The sequence below is a fragment of the Triticum aestivum genome, chromosome 4B, assembly GCF_018294505.1.
Source record: "Triticum aestivum cultivar Chinese Spring chromosome 4B, IWGSC CS RefSeq v2.1, whole genome shotgun sequence".
Lineage (NCBI taxonomy): Eukaryota > Viridiplantae > Streptophyta > Magnoliopsida > Poales > Poaceae > Triticum > Triticum aestivum.
The window spans coordinates 662,173,352-662,195,254 of NC_057804.1; the positions used below are offsets into that span (position 1 = coordinate 662,173,352).

The 21,903-nt window shown below is 42.5% G+C and overlaps 1 pseudogene; it reads left to right on the forward strand.

The window, feature by feature from the left end:
* LOC123090406 (probable apyrase 3) overlaps positions 1-20,885 on the forward strand; it is a 54,705-nt pseudogene extending 33,820 nt beyond the window's left edge.
* The last annotated feature ends 1,018 nt before the right edge of the window (positions 20,886-21,903 follow it).

Here is a 21,903-nt window from a genome sequence, read left to right on the forward strand (position 1 = left end):
AAAGAGTTCAGAATGTCGCCGAAGGGCGAGTGCTGAAAGATGTCCGTGGCGGTAAACTCCATTCCCGGAGCCCAACATGGCTCGGCTAGCTCAAGAGTGTGCGGACCGGAACCAACGACCGGATACGAGTCCGGGGGTCCGGGGATACAGGTCTCCACAGAGATGCGGCCTGTGTTCGGCTCTAGCGTCGATGAGCGTGCGGCCTGCGGGGCGGGGTCCATCCCTCTATCCTCGGGCAATGCAACCTGTTCCGGATTTAGATCCGGGGCTATTGCAAGGATGGTGTTCCGAGCATTCTCCGACAGCAGGTCTAGGACGTGCTCATCGTGGCTGTCCGGCGTTCCTGGCGCAGGCTCGAATCCGTCGAAGATCAAGTCTTCGCGGACATCTGCAGTGTAGTTCAAGTTTCCGAACCTGATCTGGTGGCCAGGGGCGAAGCTATCGATCTGCTCCAACTGGCCAAGAGAATTGGCCCGCAGTGCGAAGCCGCTGAACACGAAGATCTATCCAGGGAGAAAAGTCTCACCCTGGACCGTGTTGTTGACAACTGAAGACGCCATCAAGCCTCGAAGCGACGACACAGAGGAACTCTCAATGAAGCACCAATGTCGGTGTCAAAACCGGCGGATCTCGGGTAGGGGGTCCCGATCTGTGCGTCCTAGGCTGATGGTAACAGGAAGCAAGGGACACAATGTTTACCCAGGTTCGGGCCCTCTCGATGGAGGTGAAACCATACTTCCTGCTTGATTAATATTGAAGATATGTGTAGTACAAGAGTTGATCTACCACGAGATCGTAGAGGCTAAACCCTAAGAGCTAGCCTATGATGGTATGATTGTAATTGTGATCGGCCTTCTAAGGAGCATGCTCTCCGGTTTATATAGACACCGGAGAGCTAGGGTTTACATGGAGCCGGTTACAAGGAAGGAAATATAATATCCAGATCACCAAGCTTGTCTTCCACGCAAACGAGAGTCCCATCCGGACACGAGCCGAAGTCTTGAGTCTTGTATCTTGACGCTTCTATAGTCCGTACGATGTATACAGTCCGGCTGTCCGGATACCCCCTTATCCAGGACTCCCTCACCCCCCACCCTCGTGGACAGGGTGTGGGCCCCCTGGTCTTCATCCTTTGCCAGTATTTTTTATATTTTCTGAAACTTGTCTGCGAGGATTTTCAAGTCATTCCGAGAACTTTTGTTTTCTACACATGAAACAACATCATGGTAATTTTGCTGAAAACAGCGTCAGTCCGGGTTAGTTTCATTCAAATCATGCAAGTTAGAGTCAAAACAAGGGCAAAAGTGTTTGGAAAAGTAGATACGTTGGAGACGTATCAATGATCCATAGTTTCTGCAAATATTACAACATGGCAAGTAATATACAAACATGAGAGATGGATATATTGAAGTTATCGGGGAGGGGGTATATCGACAACGACGACATATACATACAAAAAATGTTATCGGGGAGGGGGTATATCGACCCCCCCCCCCTCATGTCAAAGTTATCGGAGAGGGGGTATATCAACAACGACGACATATATACCTAGAAAAAAATGTTATCAGGGAGGGGGTATCTCGACCCCCCTCATGTCGAAGTTATCGGATAGGGGGTATATCGACCCCTCGATGACCCCCGACTCTAGACCCTTGATACGTCTCCGTCGTATCTATAATTTTTGATTGTTCCATGCCAATATTCTACAACTTCCATATACTTTTGGCAACTTTTTATACTATTTTTTTGGACTAACATATTGATCCAGTGCCCAGTGCCAGTTCCTGTCTGTTGCATGTTTTTTGTTTCGTAGAAACCCAATATCAAACGGAGTCCAAACGGGATAAAAACGGACGGAGATTTTCTTTGGAATATTTATGATTTTTGGGAAGTGGAATCAACGCGAAACGGTGTCCGGGGTAGTCACGAGGTAGGGGGCGCGCCCTACCCCCCCAGGCGCGCCCCTGACCCTCGTGGTCCACTCGTAAGGTGGCTGATGCTCTTATTTTGGCGCAAGAAAGCTAATTTTATGAGAAAGATATGGGCGAAAGATTCACCCCAATCGGAGTTACGGATCTCCAAATATAAAGGAAACGGTGAAGGGGTAGAATCAGGGAACGCAGAGAACGCAGAAACAGAGAGATAGATCCAATCTCGGAGGGGCTCTCGCCCCTCCCACGCCATGGGAGCCAAGGAACAGCGGGGAAACCCTTCTCCCATCTAGGGAGGAGGTCAAAGAAGAAGAAGGGGGGCCCTCTCCCCCTTGCTTCCGGTGGCGCCGGAGCGCTGCCGGGGGCCATCATCATCACCACGATCTTCACCAACACCGTCGTCAGCTTCACCAACATCTCCATCACCTTCCCCCTTCTATATCCAGCTATTCACTCTCCCGCGACCTTCTGTACCCTCTACTTGAACATGGTGCTTTATGCTTCATATTATTATCCAATGATGTGTTGCCATCTTATGATGTCTGAGTAGATTTCTTTTGTCCTATGGCTATTTGATGATCATGATTGGTTTGAGTTGTATGTTTTCTTATTGGTGCTGTCCTATGGTGCTCTCCGTGTCGCGCAAGCGTGAGGGATCCCGGTTGTAGGGTGTTGCAATATGCTTATGATTTGCTTATGGTGGGTGGCGTGAGTGACAGAAGCACAGACCCGAGTAAGTAGGTTGTTTGTGTATGGGATAAAGAGGACTTGATGCTTTAATGCTATGGTTCGGTTTTACCTTAATGAATCTTTAGTAGTTGCGGATGCTTGCTAGAGTTCCAATCATAAGTGCATATGATCCAAGTAGAGAGAGTATGTTAGCTTATGCCTCTCCCTCAAATAAAATTGCAATAATGATTACCGGTCTAGTTATCGATTGCCTAGGGACAATTTCACAACTCCTATCACCACTTTTCCACAATCGCTATATTTACTTTTTTTGAATCTTTATTTAAACAGCCCCTAGTTTATGTTTACGTGCTCTTTATTGTCTTGCAAACCTATCCAACAACTCCTATAAAGTACTTCTAGTTTCATACTTGTTCTAGATAAAGCGAACGTCAAGCGTGCGTAGAGTTGTATCGGTGGTCGATAGAACTTGAGGGAATATTTATTCTACCTTTAGCTCCTCGTTGGGTTCGACACTCTTACTTATCGAAAGAGGCTACAACTATCCCCTATACTTGTGGGTTATCAAGACCTATTTCTGGCGCCGTTGCCGGGGAGTCATAGCGTGGGGTGAATATTCTCGTGTGTGCTTGTTTGCTTTATCACTAAGTAATTTTTATTTGTTGTTCTCTATCTTTAGTTATGGATATGGAACGCAAAATACCAAAAAAATTAGTTGTACTTGCTACTCATGAGGATGGGGTAACTCCTAAAAGCCTCGATTCTCATTATGCGAAAGATATTATGTACTACTTTGATAATCCTGGGAAAGCCCCATTCAACTTTATAATGGGAGACACGTTGGATCAACGTGAATACTTTAGGGATTATTGCTCGACACAAAAAGGGAAACTATTATGGGATCAATTTATTATGTTGCGTTGGTATGCCTGGAATCTATGCTTGAGATATGATATTACTTGTTGCTCTAGGATGGAGGCTCCACACCTCCCCATTTCGTGCAAATTTAACGATAATGAAACCTTAGCTTCCTATTCTAATGGTATATATGATTACTATGATGTGGAACAAATAGAAGAATTTGTTGCTTTTAAGGTTGCCTATGATATTGAAGCTTTGTTTGAAAAGTATGAAGCTTTTGATGATGATGGTTATAGGCCGGAAAATCTTGCCATACTTGGATATTGCTTTGAAAATTATGAATACAATTACTATATTAATGCTTTTATGAAGAAAGTCAACGCTGTCCAAGAAGAGACTAATATTTTGCAGGAAGCTATGGAAGAAGAAATTGATGAAATTGTGAGCTCATTGGATGAAAAAGATGATGAGGAGAGCGAAGAACAAAAGGAGGAAGAGCGGATTGATCACCCGTGCCCACCTTCTAATGATAGTAACTCTTCAACTCATACATTGTTTAATTCCCCTTCGTGCTTACCGAAGGATGATTGCTATGATGACTGTTATGATCCCTACGATTCTTTTGAAATATCCCTTTTTGATGATGCTTGCTATGCTTGTGGCCAAGATGCCAATATGAATTATGCTTATGGAGATGAACTTGCTATAGTTCCTTATGTTAAACATGAAATTGTTGCTATTGCACCCACGCATGATAGTCCTATTATCTTTTTGAATTCTCCCTACTACACTTTATCGGAGAAGTTTGTGCTTATTAAGGATTATATTGATAGGTTGCCTTTTACCATTGCACATGATGCTTTTGATGAATGTAATATGCATGTGCTTGCTGCTCCTACTTGCAATTATTATGAGAGAGGAACTATATCTCCACCTCTCTATGTTTCCAATACGATAGAATTGCAAGAAACTGGTTATACTATGCATTGGCCTTTACTTTGTGTGCATGAATTGTTCTTTTATGACTTGCCGATGCATAGGGAGAGAGTTAGACTTCGTTGTTGCATGATATATCTTACTTTGTGCTCACTACTAAATTACAAATCATTGTTAATTAAAATTGGCTTTGATATACCTTGGGATCCGGGTGGATTCATTACTTGAGCACTAAATGCCTAGCTTAATGGCTTTAAAGAAAGCGCTGCCAGGGAGACAACCCGGAAGTTTTAGAGAGTCATTTATTTCTGTTGAGTGCTTTTATATAGTTTAAAAACACAAAAATAAAGAGGGAAACCTAAAAACTTTTCAAAAAGGAAAGTGAAAGTGAGAAAGACAAGCATTGTTGAAGTGGAAGAGCTCCTTGAACTTTGTTCATGCTCAAGGAAACTTTGTGAATCTTGATTACACAAACTTTTCAACAAAAATAATTATCCCCTTGTATAATTCCTTTGTATTATAAAAATAATGTGCTAAGGTTTGCCTTTAGGATGTTTACGATGCTTGTTGGTTTGTACGGTGCAGGACAGAAACTTTGACTGTAGTGCGCGATTTTACATTTTTAACTGAAAAGTCAAAAGGTTCTGATTCCTTTTGCACTGTATTTCTGTGCAACTTGTTTAATTTTCCTAATTTTGGTAGAAATTTTGGGGTAACAGAAGTATTGTGGATGTTCATATTGCTACAGACTGTTCTGTTTTTGACAGATTCTGTTTTTGATGCATAGTTTGCTTGTTTTGATGAATCTATCAATTTATATCAGTGGATTAAGCCATGGAAAAGATATGTTACAGTAGACAAAATGCAAAAACAAAATATGAATTGGTTTCTACAGTACTTAGAGTGGTGATTTGCTTTATTATACTAACGGATCTTACCGAGTTTTCTGTTGAAGTTTTGTGTGGATGTAGTGTCTAATCGAGGATGTTTCGATGTGAGAAGAAGGAAGAGAGGCAAGAGCTCAAGCTTGGGTATGCCCGAGGCACCCCAAGTAAATATTCAAGGAGACTCAAGCGTCTAAGCTTGGGGATGCTGGGGAGGCATCCCCTCTTTCTTCAACAAGTATCGGTATGTTTTCGGATTCGTTTAGTTCATGCATTATGTGCAAGTCTTGGAGTGTCTTTTGCAATTAGGTTTTTATTTTTCTTTTATGCACCATGCTGGTATGAGATGGTCCTTGGTCGATTTGTAGAATGATCTATGCACTTCACTTATATCTTTTGAGTATGGCTTTATAGAATGCTTCACGTGCTTCACTTATATCATTTGAAGTTTGGATTGCATGTTTCTCTTCATATAGAAACCGCCATTTGTAGAATGCTCTTTTTCTTCACTTATAATTGTTAGAGCGTGGGCACATCTTTTTTAGAAATAACTATACTCTATTGCTTCACTTATATCAATTTAGAGAGATGACAGGAATTGGTCATTCACATGGTTAGTCGTAAAATCCTATAAACCCTTGTAGATCGCTGAATATGATATGTTTGATTCCTTGCAATAGTTTTGCGATATAAAGATGGTGATATTAGAGTCATGCTAGTGGGTGGTTGTGGATTGTAGAGACACTTGTGTTGAGGTTTGCAAGTCCCGTAGCATGCACGTATGGTAACCGTTGTGTGACAAATTTGAAGCATGGGGTGTTTCTTTGATTGTCTTCCTTATGAGTGGCAGTCGGGGACGAGCGATGGTCTTTTTCTACAGATCTATCCCCCTAGGGGCATGCGTAGTAGTACTTTGCTTCGAGGGCTAATAAATTCTTGCAATAAGTATATGAGTTCTTTATGACTAATGTGAGTCCATGGATTATACGCACTCTCACCCTTCCATCATTGCTAGCCTCTTCGGTACCGTGCATTGCCCTTTCTCACCTCGAGAGTTGGTGCAAACTTCGCCGGTGCATCCAAACCCCGTGATACGATACACTCTATCACACATAAGCCTCATTATATCTTCCTCAAAACAGCCACCATACCTACCTATTATGGCATTTCCATAGCCATTCCGAGATATATTGCCATGCAATTTCCATCATCATCATATACATGACTTGAGCATTTATTTTCATATTGCTTTGCATGATCGTAAGATAGCTAGCATGATATTTTTATGGCTTGTCCATTTTTTTGATGTCATTGCTACGCTAGATCATTGCACATCCCGGTACACCGCCGGAGGCATTCATATAGAGTCATATCTTTGTTCTAGATATCGAGTTGTAATATTGAGTTGTAAGTAAATAAAAGTGTGATGATCATCATTATTAGAGCATTGCCCCAGTGAGGAAAGGATGATGGATACTATGATTCCCCCACAAGTCGGAATGAGACTCCGGACGAAAAAAAAGAGAAAGGCCAAAAAAAAGCAAAGGCCCGAAAAAACAAAAAAATGAGAGAAGAAGAGAGAAGGGGCAATGTTACTATCCTTTTTCCACACTTGTGCTTCAAAGTAGCACCATGTTCTTCATATAGATTGTCTCCTATGTTGTCACTTTCATATACTAGTGGGAATTTTCATTATAGAACTTGGCTTGTATATTCCAACGATGGGCTTCCTCAAATGCCCTAGGTCTTCATGAGCAAGCAAGTTGGATGCACACCCACTTATTTTCTTTTGTTGAGCTTCCATACACTTATAGCTCTAGTGGATCCGTTGCATGGCAATCCCTACTCCTCGCATTGACATCAATTGATGGGCATCTCCATAGCCCGTTGATTAGCCGCGTCGAATGAGACTTTCTCCCTTTTTGTCTTCTCCACATAACCTCCATCATTATATTCTATTCCACCTATAGTGTTATATCCATGGCTTGCGCTCATGTATTGCGTGAGGGTTGAAAAAGCTGAAGCGCGTTAAAAAGTATGAACCAATTGCTCGGCTCGTCATCGGGGTTGTGCATGATGGGAGCATTTTGTGTGACGAAAATGAACCATGGCCGAACTATATCATTTTGTAGGGATAAGCTTGCCTTGGCCTTGTTTTTTGAAAAGACATGATTGCTTTATTGGTACGCTCGAAGTATTATTGTTTTTATGTCAAATGATAGACTATTGCTTGGAATCACTCGTGTCTTAATATTCATGCCATGATTAGACATATGATCAAGATTATGCTAGGTAGCATTCCACATCAAAAATATATTTTTATCATTTACCTACTCGAGGACGAGCAGGAATTAAGCTTGGGGATGCCGATACATCTCCGTCGTATCTATAATTTTTCATTGTTCCATGCCAATATTCTACAACTTCCATATACTTTTGGCAACTTTTTATACTATTTTTTTGGACTAACATATTGATCCAGTGCCCAGTGCCAGTTCCTGTCTGTTGCATGTTTTTTGTTTCGCAGAAACCAAATATCAAACGGAGTCCAAATGGGATAAAAACCGACGGAGATTTTTTTGGAATATTTATGATTTTTGGGAAGTAGAATCCACGCGAAACGGTGTCCGGGGTGGTCATGAGGTAGGGGGGCGCGCCCTACCCCCCCCCCCCCCCGGCGCACCCCTGACCCTCGTGGTCCACCCGTAAGGCGGTTGACGCTCTTCTTTTGGTGCAAGAAAGCTAATTTTATGAGAAAGATCTGGGCGAAAGATTTACCCCAATCGGAGTTACGGATCTCCAGATATAAAGGAAACGGTGAAGGGGTAGAATCAGGGAACGCAGAGAACGCAGAAATAGAGAGATAGATCCAATCTCGGAGGGGATCTCGCCCCTCCCACACCATGGGAGCCAAGGAACAGAGGGGAAACCCTTCTCCCATCTAGGGAGGAGGTCAAAGAAGAAGAAGGGGGGCCCTCTCCCCCTTGCTTCCGGTGGCGCCGGAGCGCTACCGGGGGCCATCATCATCACCACGATCTTCACCAACACCGCTGTCATCTTCACCAACATCTCCATCACCTTCCCCCTTCTATATCCAGCGGTCCACTCTCCCGCAACCCGCTGTACCCTCTACTTGAACATGGTGCTTTATGCTTCATATTATTATCCAATGATGTGTTGCCATCTTATGATGTCTGAGTGGATTTCTTTTGTCCTATGGCTATTTGATGATCATGATTGGTTCGAGTTGTGTGTTTTATTATTGGTGCTGTCCTATGGTGCTCTCCGTGTCGCGCAAGCGTGAGGGATCCCCGCTGTAGGGTGTTGCAATATGCTTATGATTTGCTTATGGTGGGTGGCGTGAGTGACAGAAGCACATACCCGAGTAAGTAGGTTGTTTGTGTATAGGATAAAGAGGACTTGATGCTTTAATGCTATGGTTGGGTTTTACCTTAATGAATCTTTAGTAGTTGCGGATGCTTACTAGAGTTCCAATAATAAGTGCATATGATCCAAGTAGAGAAAGTATGTTAGCTTATGCCTGTCCCTCAAATAAAATTGCAATAATGATTACCGGTCTAGTTATCGATTGCCTAGGGACAATTTCACAACTCCTATCACCGCTTTTCCACAATCGCTATATTTACTTTCTTGCATCTTTATTTAAACAGCCCCTGGTTTATGTTTACGTGCTCTTTATTGTCTTGCAAACCTATCCAACAACTCCTATAAAGTACTTCTAGTTTCATACTTGTTCTAGATAAAGCAAACGTCAAGCGTGTGTAGAGTTGTATCGGTGGTCGATAGAACTTGAGGGAATATTTATTCTACCTTTAGCTCCTCGTTGGGTTCGACACTCTTACTTATCGAAAGAGGCTACAACTATCCCCTATACTTGTGGGTTATCAAGACCTATTTCTGGCGCCGTTGCCGGGGAGTCATAGCGTGGGGTGAATATTCTCGTGTGTTCTTGTTTGCTTTATCACTAAGTAATTTTTATTTATTGTTCTTAGTTGTTCTCTATCTTTAGTTATGGATATGGAACGCAAAATACCAAAAAAATTAGTTGTACTTGCTACTCATGAGGATGGGGTAACTCCTAAAAGCCTCGATTCTCATTATGCGAAAGATATTATGTACTACTTTGATAATCCTGGGAAAGCCCCATTCAACTTTATAATGGGAGACACGTTGGATCAACGTGAATACTTTAGGGATTATCGCTCGACACAAAAAGGGAAAATATTATGGGATCAATTTATTATGTTGCGTTCGTATGCCTGGAATCTATGCTTGAGATATGATATTACTTGTTGCCCTAGGATGGAGGCTCCACACCTCCCCTTTTCATGCAAATTTAACGATAATGAAACCTTAGCTTCCTATGCTAATGGTATATATGATTACTATGATGTGGAACAAATAGAAGAATTTGTTGCTTTTAAGGTTGCCTATGATATTGAAGCTTTGTTTGAAAAGTATGAAGCTTTTGATGATGATGGTTATAGGCCAGAAAATCTTGCCATACTTGGATATTGCTTTGAAAATTATGAATACAATTACTATATTAATGCTTTTATGAAGAAAGTCAACGCTGTCCAAGAAGAGACTAATATTTTGCAGGAAGCTATGGAAGAAGAAATTGATGAAATTGTGAGCTCATTGGATGAAAAAGATGATGAGGAGAGCGAAGAACAAAAGGAGGAAGAGCGGATTGATCACCCGTGCCCACCTTCTAATGATAGTAACTCTTCAACTCATACATTGTTTAATTCCCCTTCGTGCTTACCGAAGGATGATTGCTATGATGACTGTTATGATCCCTACGATTCTTTTGAAATATCCCTTTTTGATGATGCTTGCTATGCTTGTGGCCAAGATGCCAATATGAATTATGCTTATGGAGATGAACTTGCTATAGTTCCTTATGTTAAACATGAAATTGTTGCTATTGCACCCACGCATGATAGTCCTATTATCTTTTTGAATTCTCCCTACTACACTATATCGGAGAAGTTTGTGCTTATTAAGGATTATATTGATGGGTTGCCTTTTACCATTGCACATGATGATTTTGATGAATGTAATATGCATGTGCTTGCTGCTCCTACTTGCAATTATTATGAGAGAGGAACTATATCTCCACCTCTCTATGTTTCCAATACGATAGAATTGCAAGAAACTGGTTATACTATGCATTGGCCTTTACTTTGTGTGCATGAATTGTTCTTTTATGACATGCCGATGCATAGGAGAGAGTTAGACTTCGTTGTTGCATGATATATGTTACTTTGTGCTCACTACTAAATTACAAATCATTGTTAATTAAAATTGGCTTTGATATACCTTGGGATCCGGGTGGATTCATTACTTGAGCACTAAATGCCTAGCTTAATGGCTTTAAAGAAAGCGCTGCCAGGGAGACAACCCGGAAGTTTTAGAGAGTCATTTATTTCTGTTGAGTGCTTTTATATAGTTTAAAAACACAAAAATAAAGAGGGAAACCTAAAAACTTTTCAAAAAGGAAAGTGAAAGTGAGAAAGACAAGCATTGTTGAAGTGGAAGAGCTCCTTGAACTTTGTTCATGCTCAAGGAAACTTTGTGAATCTTGATTACACAAAATTTTCAACAAAAATAATTATCCCCTTGTATAATTCCTTTGTATTATAAAAATAATGTGCTAAGGTTTGCCTTTAGGATGTTTACGATGCTTGTTGGTTTGTACGGTGCAGGACAGAAACTTTGACTGTAGTGCGCGATTTTACATTTTTAACTGAAAAGTCAAAAGGTTCTGATTATTTTTGCACTGTATTTCTGTGCAACTTGTTTAATTTTCCTAATTTTGGTAGAAATTTTGGGGTAACAGAAGTATTGTGGATGTTCATATTGCTACAGACTGTTCTGTTTTTGACAGATTCTGTTTTTGATGCATAGTTTGCTTGTTTTGATGAATCTATCAATTTATATCAGTGGATTAAGCCATGGAAAAGATATGTTACAGTAGACAAAATGCAAAAACAAAATATGAATTGGTTTCTACAGTACTTAGAGTGGTGATTTGCTTTATTATACTAACGGATCTTACCGAGTTTTCTGTTGAAGTTTTGTGTGGATGTAGTGTCTAATCGAGGATGTTTCGATGTGAGAAGAAGGAAGAGAGGCAAGAGCTCAAGCTTGGGGATGCCCGAGGCACCCCAAGTAAATATTCAAGGAGACTCAAGCGTCTAAGCTTGGGGATGCTGGGGAGGCATCCCCTCTTTCTTCAACAAGTATCGGTATGTTTTCGGATTCGTTTAGTTCATGCATTATGTGCAAGTCTTGGAGCGTCTTTTGCAATTAGGTTTTTATTTTTATTTTATGCACCATGCTGGTATGAGATGGTCCTTGGTCGATTTGTAGAATGATCTATGCACTTCACTTATATCTTTTGAGTATGGCTTTATAGAATGCTTCACGTGCTTCACTTATATCATTTGAAGTTTGGATTGCATGTTTCTCTTCATATAGAAACCGCCATTTGTAGAATGCTCTTTTGCTTCACTTATAATTGTTAGAGCGTGGGCACATCTTTTTTAGAAAGAACTATACTCTATTGCTTCACTTATATCAATTTAGAGAGATGACAGGAATTGGTCATTCACATGGTTAGTCGTAAAATCCTATAAAAACTTGTAGATCGCTGAATATGATATGTTTGATTCCTTGCAATAGTTTTGCGATATAAAGATGGTGATATTAGAGTCATGCTAGTGGGTGGTTGTGGATTGTAGAGACACTTGTGTTGAGCTTTGCAAGTCCCGTAGCATGCACGTATGGTAACCGTTGTGTGACAAATTTGAAGCATGGGGTGTTTCTTTGATTGTCTTCCTTATGAGTGGCAGTCGGGGACGAGCGATGGTCTTTTCCTACCAATCTATCCCCCTAGGGGCATGCGTAGTAGTACTTTGCTTCGAGGGCTAATAAATTCTTGCAATAAGTATATGAGTTCTTTATGACTAATGTGAGTCCATGGATTATACGCACTCTCACCCTTCCATCATTGCTAGCCTCTTCGGTACCGTGCATTGCCCTTTCTCACCTCGAGAGTTGGTGCAAACTTCGCCGGTGCATCCAAACCCCGTGATACGATACACTCTATCACACATAAGCCTCATTATATCTTCCTCAAAACAGCCACCATACCTACCTATTATGGCATTTCCATAGCCATTCCGAGATATATTGCCATGCAATTTCCATCATCATCATATACATGACTTGAGCATTTGTTTTCATATTGCTTTGCATGATCGTAAGATAGCTAGCATGATATTTTTATGGCTTGTCCATTTTTTTGATGTCATTGCTACGCTAGATCATTGCACATCCCGGTACACCGCCGGAGGAATTCATATAGAGTCATATCTTTGTTCTAGATATCGAGTTGTAATATTGAGTTGTAAGTAAATAAAAGTGTGATGATCATCATTATTAGAGCATTGCCCCAGTGAGGAAAGGATGATGGAGACTATGATTCCCCCACAAGTCGGAATGAGACTCCGGACGAAAAAAAAGAGAAAGGCCAAAAAAAGAGAAGGCCCGAAAAAACAAAAAAATGAGAGAAAAAGAGAGAAGGGGCAATGTTACTATCATTTTTCCACACTTGTGCTTCAAAGTAGCACCATGTTCTTCATATAGATTGTCTCCTATGTTGTCACTTTCATATACTAGTGGGAATTTTCATTATAGAACTTGGCTTGTATATTCCAACGATGGGCTTCCTCAAATGCCCTAGGTCTTCATGAGCAAGCAAGTTGGATGCACACCCACTTATTTTCTTTTGTTGAGCTTCCATACACTTATAGCTCTAGTGGATCCGTTGCATGGCAATCCCTACTCCTCGCATTGACATCAATTGATGGGCATCTCCATAGCCCGTTGATTAGCCGCGTCGAATGAGACTTTCTCCCTTTTTGTCTTCTCCACATAACCTCCATCATTATATTCTATTCCACCTATAGTGTTATATCCATGGCTTGCGCTCATGTATTGCGTGAGGGTTGAAAAAGCTGAAGCGCGTTAAAAAGTATGAACCAATTGCTCGGCTCGTCATCGGGGTTGTGCATGATGGGAGCATTTTGTGTGACGAAAATGAAGCATGGCCGAACTATATGATTTTGTAGGGATAAGCTTGCCTTGGCCTTGTTTTTTGAAAAGACATGATTGCTTTATTGGTACGCTTGAAGTATTATTGTTTTTATGTCAAATGATAGACTATTGCTTTGAATCACTCGTGTCTTAATATTCATGCCATGATTAGACATATGATCAAGATTATGCTAGGTAGCATTCCACATCAAAAATATATTTTTATCATTTACCTACTCGAGGACGAGCAGGAATTAAGCTTGGGGATGCTGATACATCTCCGTCGTATCTATAATTTTTGATTGTTCCATGCCAATATTCTACAACTTCCATATACTTTTGGCAACTTTTTATATTATTTTTTTGGACTAACATATTGATCCAGTGCCCAGTGCCAGTTCATGTCTGTTGCATGTTTTTTGTTTCGCAGAAACCAAATATCAAACGGAGTCCAAACGGGATAAAAACCGACGGAGATTTTTTTGGAATATTTATGATTTTTGGGAAGTAGAATCCACGCGAAACGGTGTCCGGGGTGGTCACGAGGTAGGGGGGCGCGCCCTACCCCCCCCCCCCCCCCGGCGCACCCCTGACCCTCGTGGTCCACCCGTAAGGCGGTTGACGCTCTTCTTTTGGTGCAAGAAAGCTAATTTTATGAGAAAGATCTGGGCGAAAGATTCACCCCAATCGGAGTTACGGATCTCCAGATATAAAGGAAACGGTGAAGGGGTAGAATCAGGAACGCAGAGAACGCAGAAATAGAGAGATAGATCCAATCTCGGAGGGGATCTCGCCCCTCCCACGCCATGGGAGCCAAGGAACAAAGGGGAAACCCTTCTCCCATCTAGGGAGGAGGTCAAAGAAGAAGAAGGTGGCCCCTCTCCCCCTTGCTTCCGGTGGCGCCGGAGCGCTACCGGGGGCCATCATCATCACCACGATCTTCACCAACACCGCTGTCATCTTCACCAACATCTCCATCACCTTCCCCCTTCTATATCCAGCGGTCCACTCTCCCGCAACCCGCTGTACCCTCTACTTGAACATGGTGCTTTATGCTTCATATTATTATCCAATGATGTGTTGCCATCTTATGATGTCTGAGTGGATTTCTTTTGTCCTATGGCTATTTGATGATCATGATTGGTTCGAGTTGTGTGTTTTATTATTGGTGCTGTCCTATGGTGCTCTCCGTGTCGCGCAAGTGTGAGGGATCCCCGCTGTAGGGTGTTGCAATATGCTTATGATTTGCTTATGGTGGGTGGCGTGAGTGACAGAAGCACATACCCGAGTAAGTAGGTTGTTTGTGTATGGGATAAAGAGGACTTGATGCTTTAATGCTATGGTTGGGTTTTACCTTGATGAATCTTTAGTAGTTGGGGATGCTTACTAGAGTTCCAATAATAAGTGCATATGATCCAAGTAGAGAAAGTATGTTAGCTTATGTTTGTCCCTCAAATAAAATTGCAATAATGATTATCGGTCTAGTTATCGATTGCCTAGGGACAATTTCACAACTCCTATCACCGCTTTTCCACACTCGCTATATTTACTTTCTTGCATCTTTATTTAAACCGCCCCTAGTTTATGTTTACGTGCTCTTTATTGTCTTGCAAACCTATCCAACAACTCCTATAAAGTACTTCTAGTTTCATACTTGTTCTAGGTAAAGCAAACGTCAAGCGTGCGTAGAGTTGTATCGGTGGTCGATAGAACTTGAGGGAATATTTATTCTACCTTTAGCTCCTCGTTGGGTCCGACACTCTTACTTATCGAAAGAGGCTACAACTATCCCCTATACTTGTGGGTTATCAACCCTCGACCCCTCGGCGACCCTCGACCCTCGACCCTAGCTAGTTCACGACCCTCGATCGCTCGGTGATCCTCGACCCCTCGACGACCCTTGACTCTCGACCCTCGACCCCTCGGCGATCCTCTAGGGTTTGGGGTGGCCTCGGCAACGCTTCAATGGTTCGTGGTGGCCTCGACGACAACGCTCTTTTAACTTGGTAAATTTGGGTGGCCTCGGCAGCGGGTGGCCTCGATGACAATGCTCTTTTAACTTGGTAAATTTAGGTGGCCTCGGCAGCGCTTCTAGGGTTTGGGCCGGACCGCCTCTCTCATGATTGTCCGACGTTTGTCTAGTGTCAAAGGATCCAACAAAACCATGTCTTCATCATTAGGCGAAAGTAACAGGAACATGATGGTATGAAGCTCTCCAAAGTTATTTTGGAACGGAATCCCAGATAGGATAATTCGCCTTTTGGTACAAAGTACAACAAGAGCCTTCCGAATATCGCTATTTGGAAGGCCTTTGCTGAAATTTGTACAAAAAGGCGGATTATCTTATCCGGGACTCCATTCCAGAATAACTTTGGAGAACTTCGTACCATATCATGCCCCGGTTACTTCCGGCTAATGATGAAGCCAGGGATTTCTTCAATACTTTGACACTAGGCAACCTCTCGACCCCTCGGCGATCCTCGACCCTCAACCCCTCAACCCCTCGACGACCCTCAACCTTCGATCTCTCGGCCCCTCGACGACCCTCGAACCCTCGACCCTAGAACCCTCGACCCCTCGCCCCCCTCCTCATGTCGAAGTTGTCGGGGAGGGGGTATATCGACCCCCCTCATGTTGAAGTTATAAGAGAGGGGGTATATCGACTCCTCGGTGATCCTCGACCCCTTGACGACCCTCGACCCCTCGACGACCCTCGAACCCTCGACCCTCGACCCTCGAACCCTCGACCCTAGAACCCTCGAACCCTCGACCCCTCGACCCCTCGACCCGGGTATAAGAAGAGGAAGAAAAAAAATAGGAGACGAAGAAAGGAATAGAGAGAGGAGAAGATCGAAGGAAAAAAAACAAGAAAAAAAAGAGGAGAAGAAGAAAGGAATATAGATGAAGAAAAAAAAGAAATTACTCTATTTTTTTCTTCTTCTCTTCTATTCCTTTCTTCTTCTCCTCTTTTTTTTCTTTTTTCTCTTCTTATTTATTTCTCCTCCTCTTCTTCCTCTCCTCTTCTTCTCCTTTTTCTTCTCCTTCTTCCTCTTCTTATTTTCCTTTTTCCACTCCTTCTTTTTCTTCTTCTTCGTTCTTCCTTCTTCCTCTTTTCTTCCTTTTCCTTATTTTACTTTTTCCTCTACACTGACCTAAAATGCACTAACCTAAAATTGATATCTACTAATTAACAACCTAAATAAAAAATACATATATGAAAAAAACATCACATGAAAAAAACATCATATGCACAAAAAAACATCATATGAAAAAAACAACATATCATCACATATATGAAAAACAACAACATATCATCACATATATGAAAAAAAACATATCATCACATATATGATCAAAAAAGCCGCCGGACCGTGGGGCGGCGCAGCGACGGCGTCGGGGCAGCGGTGGCGCGGGACGGTGATGGCATTGGGGCGGCGCGGGGCGGCGACGGCATTGGGGTGGCGCACGGCGACGGCGACATTGAGCAGCCTGACGGCATCGGTGGCGGCGGCGACGGCAAGGTGGAGCAGGGGCGTTGGGCGGCGATGGTGATGAGGAGGAGTAGGGGCGTCGGGAGGAAGAAGTGATGGATTTTGTCGAAACTGCTAAGTGCTTTTTTATATATCCAGGGCATTGGTGCCAGTTCGTGGCACCAACCGGTACCAATGAAGAGGCCTTTGGTCCCGGTTGGTGGCACCAACCGGAACTAAAGGGGGGGCATTGGTACCACGGTACCAATGCCCCCCCTTTAGTCCCGGTTGTTTCTATTAGTGCATGTTCACGGTTGTATCCGGTGATGGCGACACTTGTACGCCGTTCTCTTTCTAGAGGCGCCACTTTAAGAGAATCCTTCACGTAGTCTTTGTATGCACAACTTTGGTATATATGTTTGTGTTGTGTTTGCTGGGTGCATCCTAGTTTTATAGTGGCCGGGTGTGTATTCATTATGATTCTATCCATTGATACGATATTATGAATCAATAAAAACACCCTTTATAAAAAAAGCAGTAGAGATTGTTCTTCTCTGTTATTTGTTGCCCTTAAAAGTATCCTAGTGATATTACTCTCTCTAGTATCGAAAAATAGAATCTTTCTAAAAATACTTCTGAATTTTTTACTTCAAACAATGCCTTTCCTCATGTGCGCACATTTTCATGATGAAATTATTTTCATGGAGGTATGGAAAGAAATAACAAAATTAGCACCCCAAAATGCTTTCAATAATAGTCTTTTTGAAGCATTAATTTTGTTTATTCGTCTATAACATTGGAAATGTTTTGCTTCCCAGAGAATGTTTGAACTGCTTTTACTTTTTTTACTATTCATGAGGTTGCATTTGATACAGGAGCATAAACACAACATCACATACTATAAAGACCCCCTCATATTTTGGATGAAACTTTGACCATTGCTTTAACTACAAAAATACGAGTTTTGTACTCATTTACAATGCAGGTGCTAAAACCAGGCGCCAGGATCGATTTCCTAGAAATTACAAGTGATTTCCATCTGAAACTCGGATATTCGTTATAGTCGAAGCAAACCATGTCGCCGGACGCTCCACCTTTCTGACCTCGCACGAGCTGAAATTAATTGGATGCAATCGCTTATCCTAGAAAATCTTGATCCGATAATATCTAACAAGTTGTCTCAACTATCTAACGATTTTCCAGCTCTTTTATCGGGCGCTAGGTCCCCGCTGCGTTAGTGAGGGTGTCTAGAACCTGCTTATGGCTGTTAGCGTTGAACACAAAGACGTTAACGCAGGCACTAAGGTAAAGTTTTACGGAAAAAAAATCTCAAGCACCTACACACAAGCAGGAGAGCATCAGAGATGCCCTAAAATTTGCAATTGGGTTTGCATTCAAAAGATGTCTCCAACTGTATAGCTTATACGGTATACAGAACTCATATTTTCGTTGTTAAATCAGTATCCTATATACAGGTACGAAGGGGTATCTGTTTTTGGGGTTATATAATAAATATGAATTGCAATTCCGATCTAGCATAAAATAACCATGCGAAAAAAGATATTGCATAAAATATGCCGACCCCTACGCTGTCGAACATGTCAAACTTTTCAATAGCCGGAATAGTGTGACATACATGACCACTTGCCTGCGACGAAACAAAGGAGCAACAAAGTAAATGAACAAATTGACGGAGACCGAAATTTTGAATTCCATCGTGTGCGTGCGTGATCAAATTTTCTATGCTTGCATCGTACTATATCATTGCCCGTCAGCGTGTGGAATCCAACGTGGGCTTAGCCTTATCTCCACAAGTGTTTTTTTTTTGAACATCAGTACAGACACAAGTGAACCGGCATATCATCTTGAGATTTACGAAGTCATCGTAGGCACCTCGTTATCGACGGGAACGTCTTCTCCCACTGAATGCACATCGCCGGAAATCCTGAAATAAATCCAGGAATAAATGCGAGCATCAGGATTTGAACCCTGGTGGGCAGGAGATACCGGTGTCACTTACAGCCGAGTCGAGCCAGCTCGGCTCGACTCGCTAAAGCTCGTTTCATTAACGAGTTAGCTCGACTCGACTCGTTACTATAACGAGTTCAAATCCAAGATTGGCTCGACTCGTATAACTCACGAGCTGGCTCGTTTAGCTTGTTAAGCTCGTTAAGGATATGAACATAAAACCTTACGAGTAAGATAAAAATGAACATTGTTTGTGAAGATTGTACATGTTTAATATGTACATTTTACATTCACAAGTAATCATTTTTTCATATTTGTAGTGCAGCTGGGCCTTGTGTTGTGTGCCTAGTACGCAGGTGCTTAGCTGATCTCTTGTAACAAGCCTAACGAGTTACACGAGTACTCGTGAGATTGACTCGTTTAACTTGGTCGATAAACGATCTTAAACTAAAGCTCGGCTCGACTTGTTCTTCTTCGAGTTCGAGTCGATTCGAGCCGAGTCACGAGTTACTCGTTTAGCTCACGAGCTTCGAGCTTTTTCTCCAGCCCTATCGTCCACACCAAGAGCAAATTCCAGTACAACCCGAAGTGGATCAATGTTCTCGAGGGATCTCAAGAAGGGTCTTACATGTGGGTAAGTCCGCCGCTTCCTTCCAATCTTGTGAACCTTTTCTCTATAATAACATCTGGTTATGTTTTTGGATAGCTAGTATATATGTCCTAGTTGATTGAGATTCAGTCGATTTTGTAAATTTGTTCCTACAAGTTTCGGAAAGTATTATTCTCATAAAAATCAGAAAGTATTCATCATGCAATAGAAAATATTCATCTAGTATTCAAAATTGTATTGCTTGTTTTCGAAGCTTAACGAGAAAATATGAAAACTTGCATGGAACTTAATTTCGAGGTCCACGGTGATTGATCTCAACTGAGAGACTTAGATTTAACAAATTCTTATTTTTATTGATTAGCAAATCCGACATCTATGCAGGTTGCTCTGAACTATCTGTTGGATAGATTGGGAGGAGACTACTCGAAGACCGTAGGCGTGATAGATCTTGGTGGCGGCTCGGTTCAAATGGCGTACGCCGTCTCTCCAAACGCCGCAGCGAACGCTCCGGCGACACCTGATGGCAAGGACCCTTACATCACCAAGGAGTATCTCAAGGGAAAAGACTACAACGTCTATGTCCACAGGTCATCAATCATGAAGTCAATTAGACACAACAAAAGCAAATGTTTCCTCATAATTAATTGAATTCCATACATTTATGTTCCAACTCGCAGACGGATCGGCGGATTATTATATACTAAACCAGCGACAAGTAATATGGATTGAAGCACTATTTTCTAACAAACTGAGTTTGCAGCTACCTGTACTACGGCAACTTGGCTGCTCGCGTGGAGATCCTCAAGGCCAAGTCCGGGCCGTTCAGCTCGTGCATGCTGCGCGGATCCACCGGCAACTACACCTACAACGGGGAGGTCTATGATGCGACGGCGGCACCGGAAGGGGCAGTGTACACCAAGTGCAGGAAGGAGGTGGCTAAGGCGCTGAAGTTGGACGCACCTTGCGCGAACAAGAAATGCACCTTCGGCGGCGTGTGGGGCGGCGGCGGCGGCGCCGGGCAGGCCACACTGTACGCTGCCAGCTTCTTCTACGGCAAGGCCACCCAGGTCGGGTGGGTGGATAAGGACGCCCCGAGCGCCAAGTCAAGTCCGGGGGTGTTCAGGGCGGCGGCCAAGAAGATCTGCCCGCTGAGCCTCGAGGAAGCCAAGGCGGCATATCCCGGGGTGCGCGAGACGCCCTACATCTGCATGGACCTGGTGTACCAGTACACGCTGCTCGTCTACGGGGTCGATCTGTCGCCGGCGAGGGAGATCACGCTGGTGGACAAGGTGAAGCACGGGGAGTACTTCATGGAGGCCGCCTGGCCGCTCGGCAAGGCCATCGAGGATTCGAGGCCGTCGCGCCCAAGAAGCGCATCCAACATGATCCGCCAGTCAACATTGGATGATCTCTAGCTTGTACTACTCCTTAAAAAAAATAAGTGTTTAGTTTAATGATCTAAACGCTCTTACATTTGTTTATGGAAAGAGTACTATGATCCAAGCAGCATGGCGGCTCCATTCTTTAGCTTGTGTACGTAGTCCTTGTCTCGTGTGGAGAATAATGAGTGAAGGAAACCACCGCTTATCTGTAGTGATGTTTGTTGACCAGGATTTCAAGTTTACTCATCTACTTATAATGGGAAATCTTTTGACAACACCACTGCACAAGCAACATTTCCCTTTTATGTTTTGGATGGAAAACCATTCGTTCCTACACCTATCTTTACCTAATCTTTCCCTACTAATAAAGCAAACTAGACCATTAAGGCGCGCGTTGCCGCGCCTGTCCATTTTTACGATAAAATGATAGGGATTTCCATGAATATGTACAATCACAAAACATGATTTTTGTAAAAGCTGCATGATACATCAGTCAACAATCTAAGTGGGAAATACTACCTGTTTTACAGAACCATAAAAATGGGGACATCTTAGCACATATTAGGCAGATAACATGATCATTTTATCGGATATTTGGTATTGAATCATATCAGGAGGGCTAACCATGAGTAAAACATAGGCTACCAACTCAACTGGCAAGACTCTAAAGAGAAAGCATCGAACCGGTTAATGGTGATCGGATCCATTTTTGTTAACACCGAATAACTTTTGTAGTTTCAGACACATATACAACAAAGATATTGATTACTGGCCTGATGGTATTGTCACAGAACATGAACAATTACCAGTTCAATGAATAAATAAATTTGAGCACAAACTTACAAGTTCCCCCTTTTTGCTACATGGTTCACATAAACTGGTACAGTGTAAGAGAGTTGTTACCAATGTGTTGGCCCATTCCACGCGTCCGAGTTCAAAATAGATCCTCAAAGCATTGAGATTGCGTGATAAGGTGGACTCGTCCGCTACCATCGTCTCAATCCTCTTATCCTACCAGGAAGGAAGGAGGTAGAGGAGTGCAGT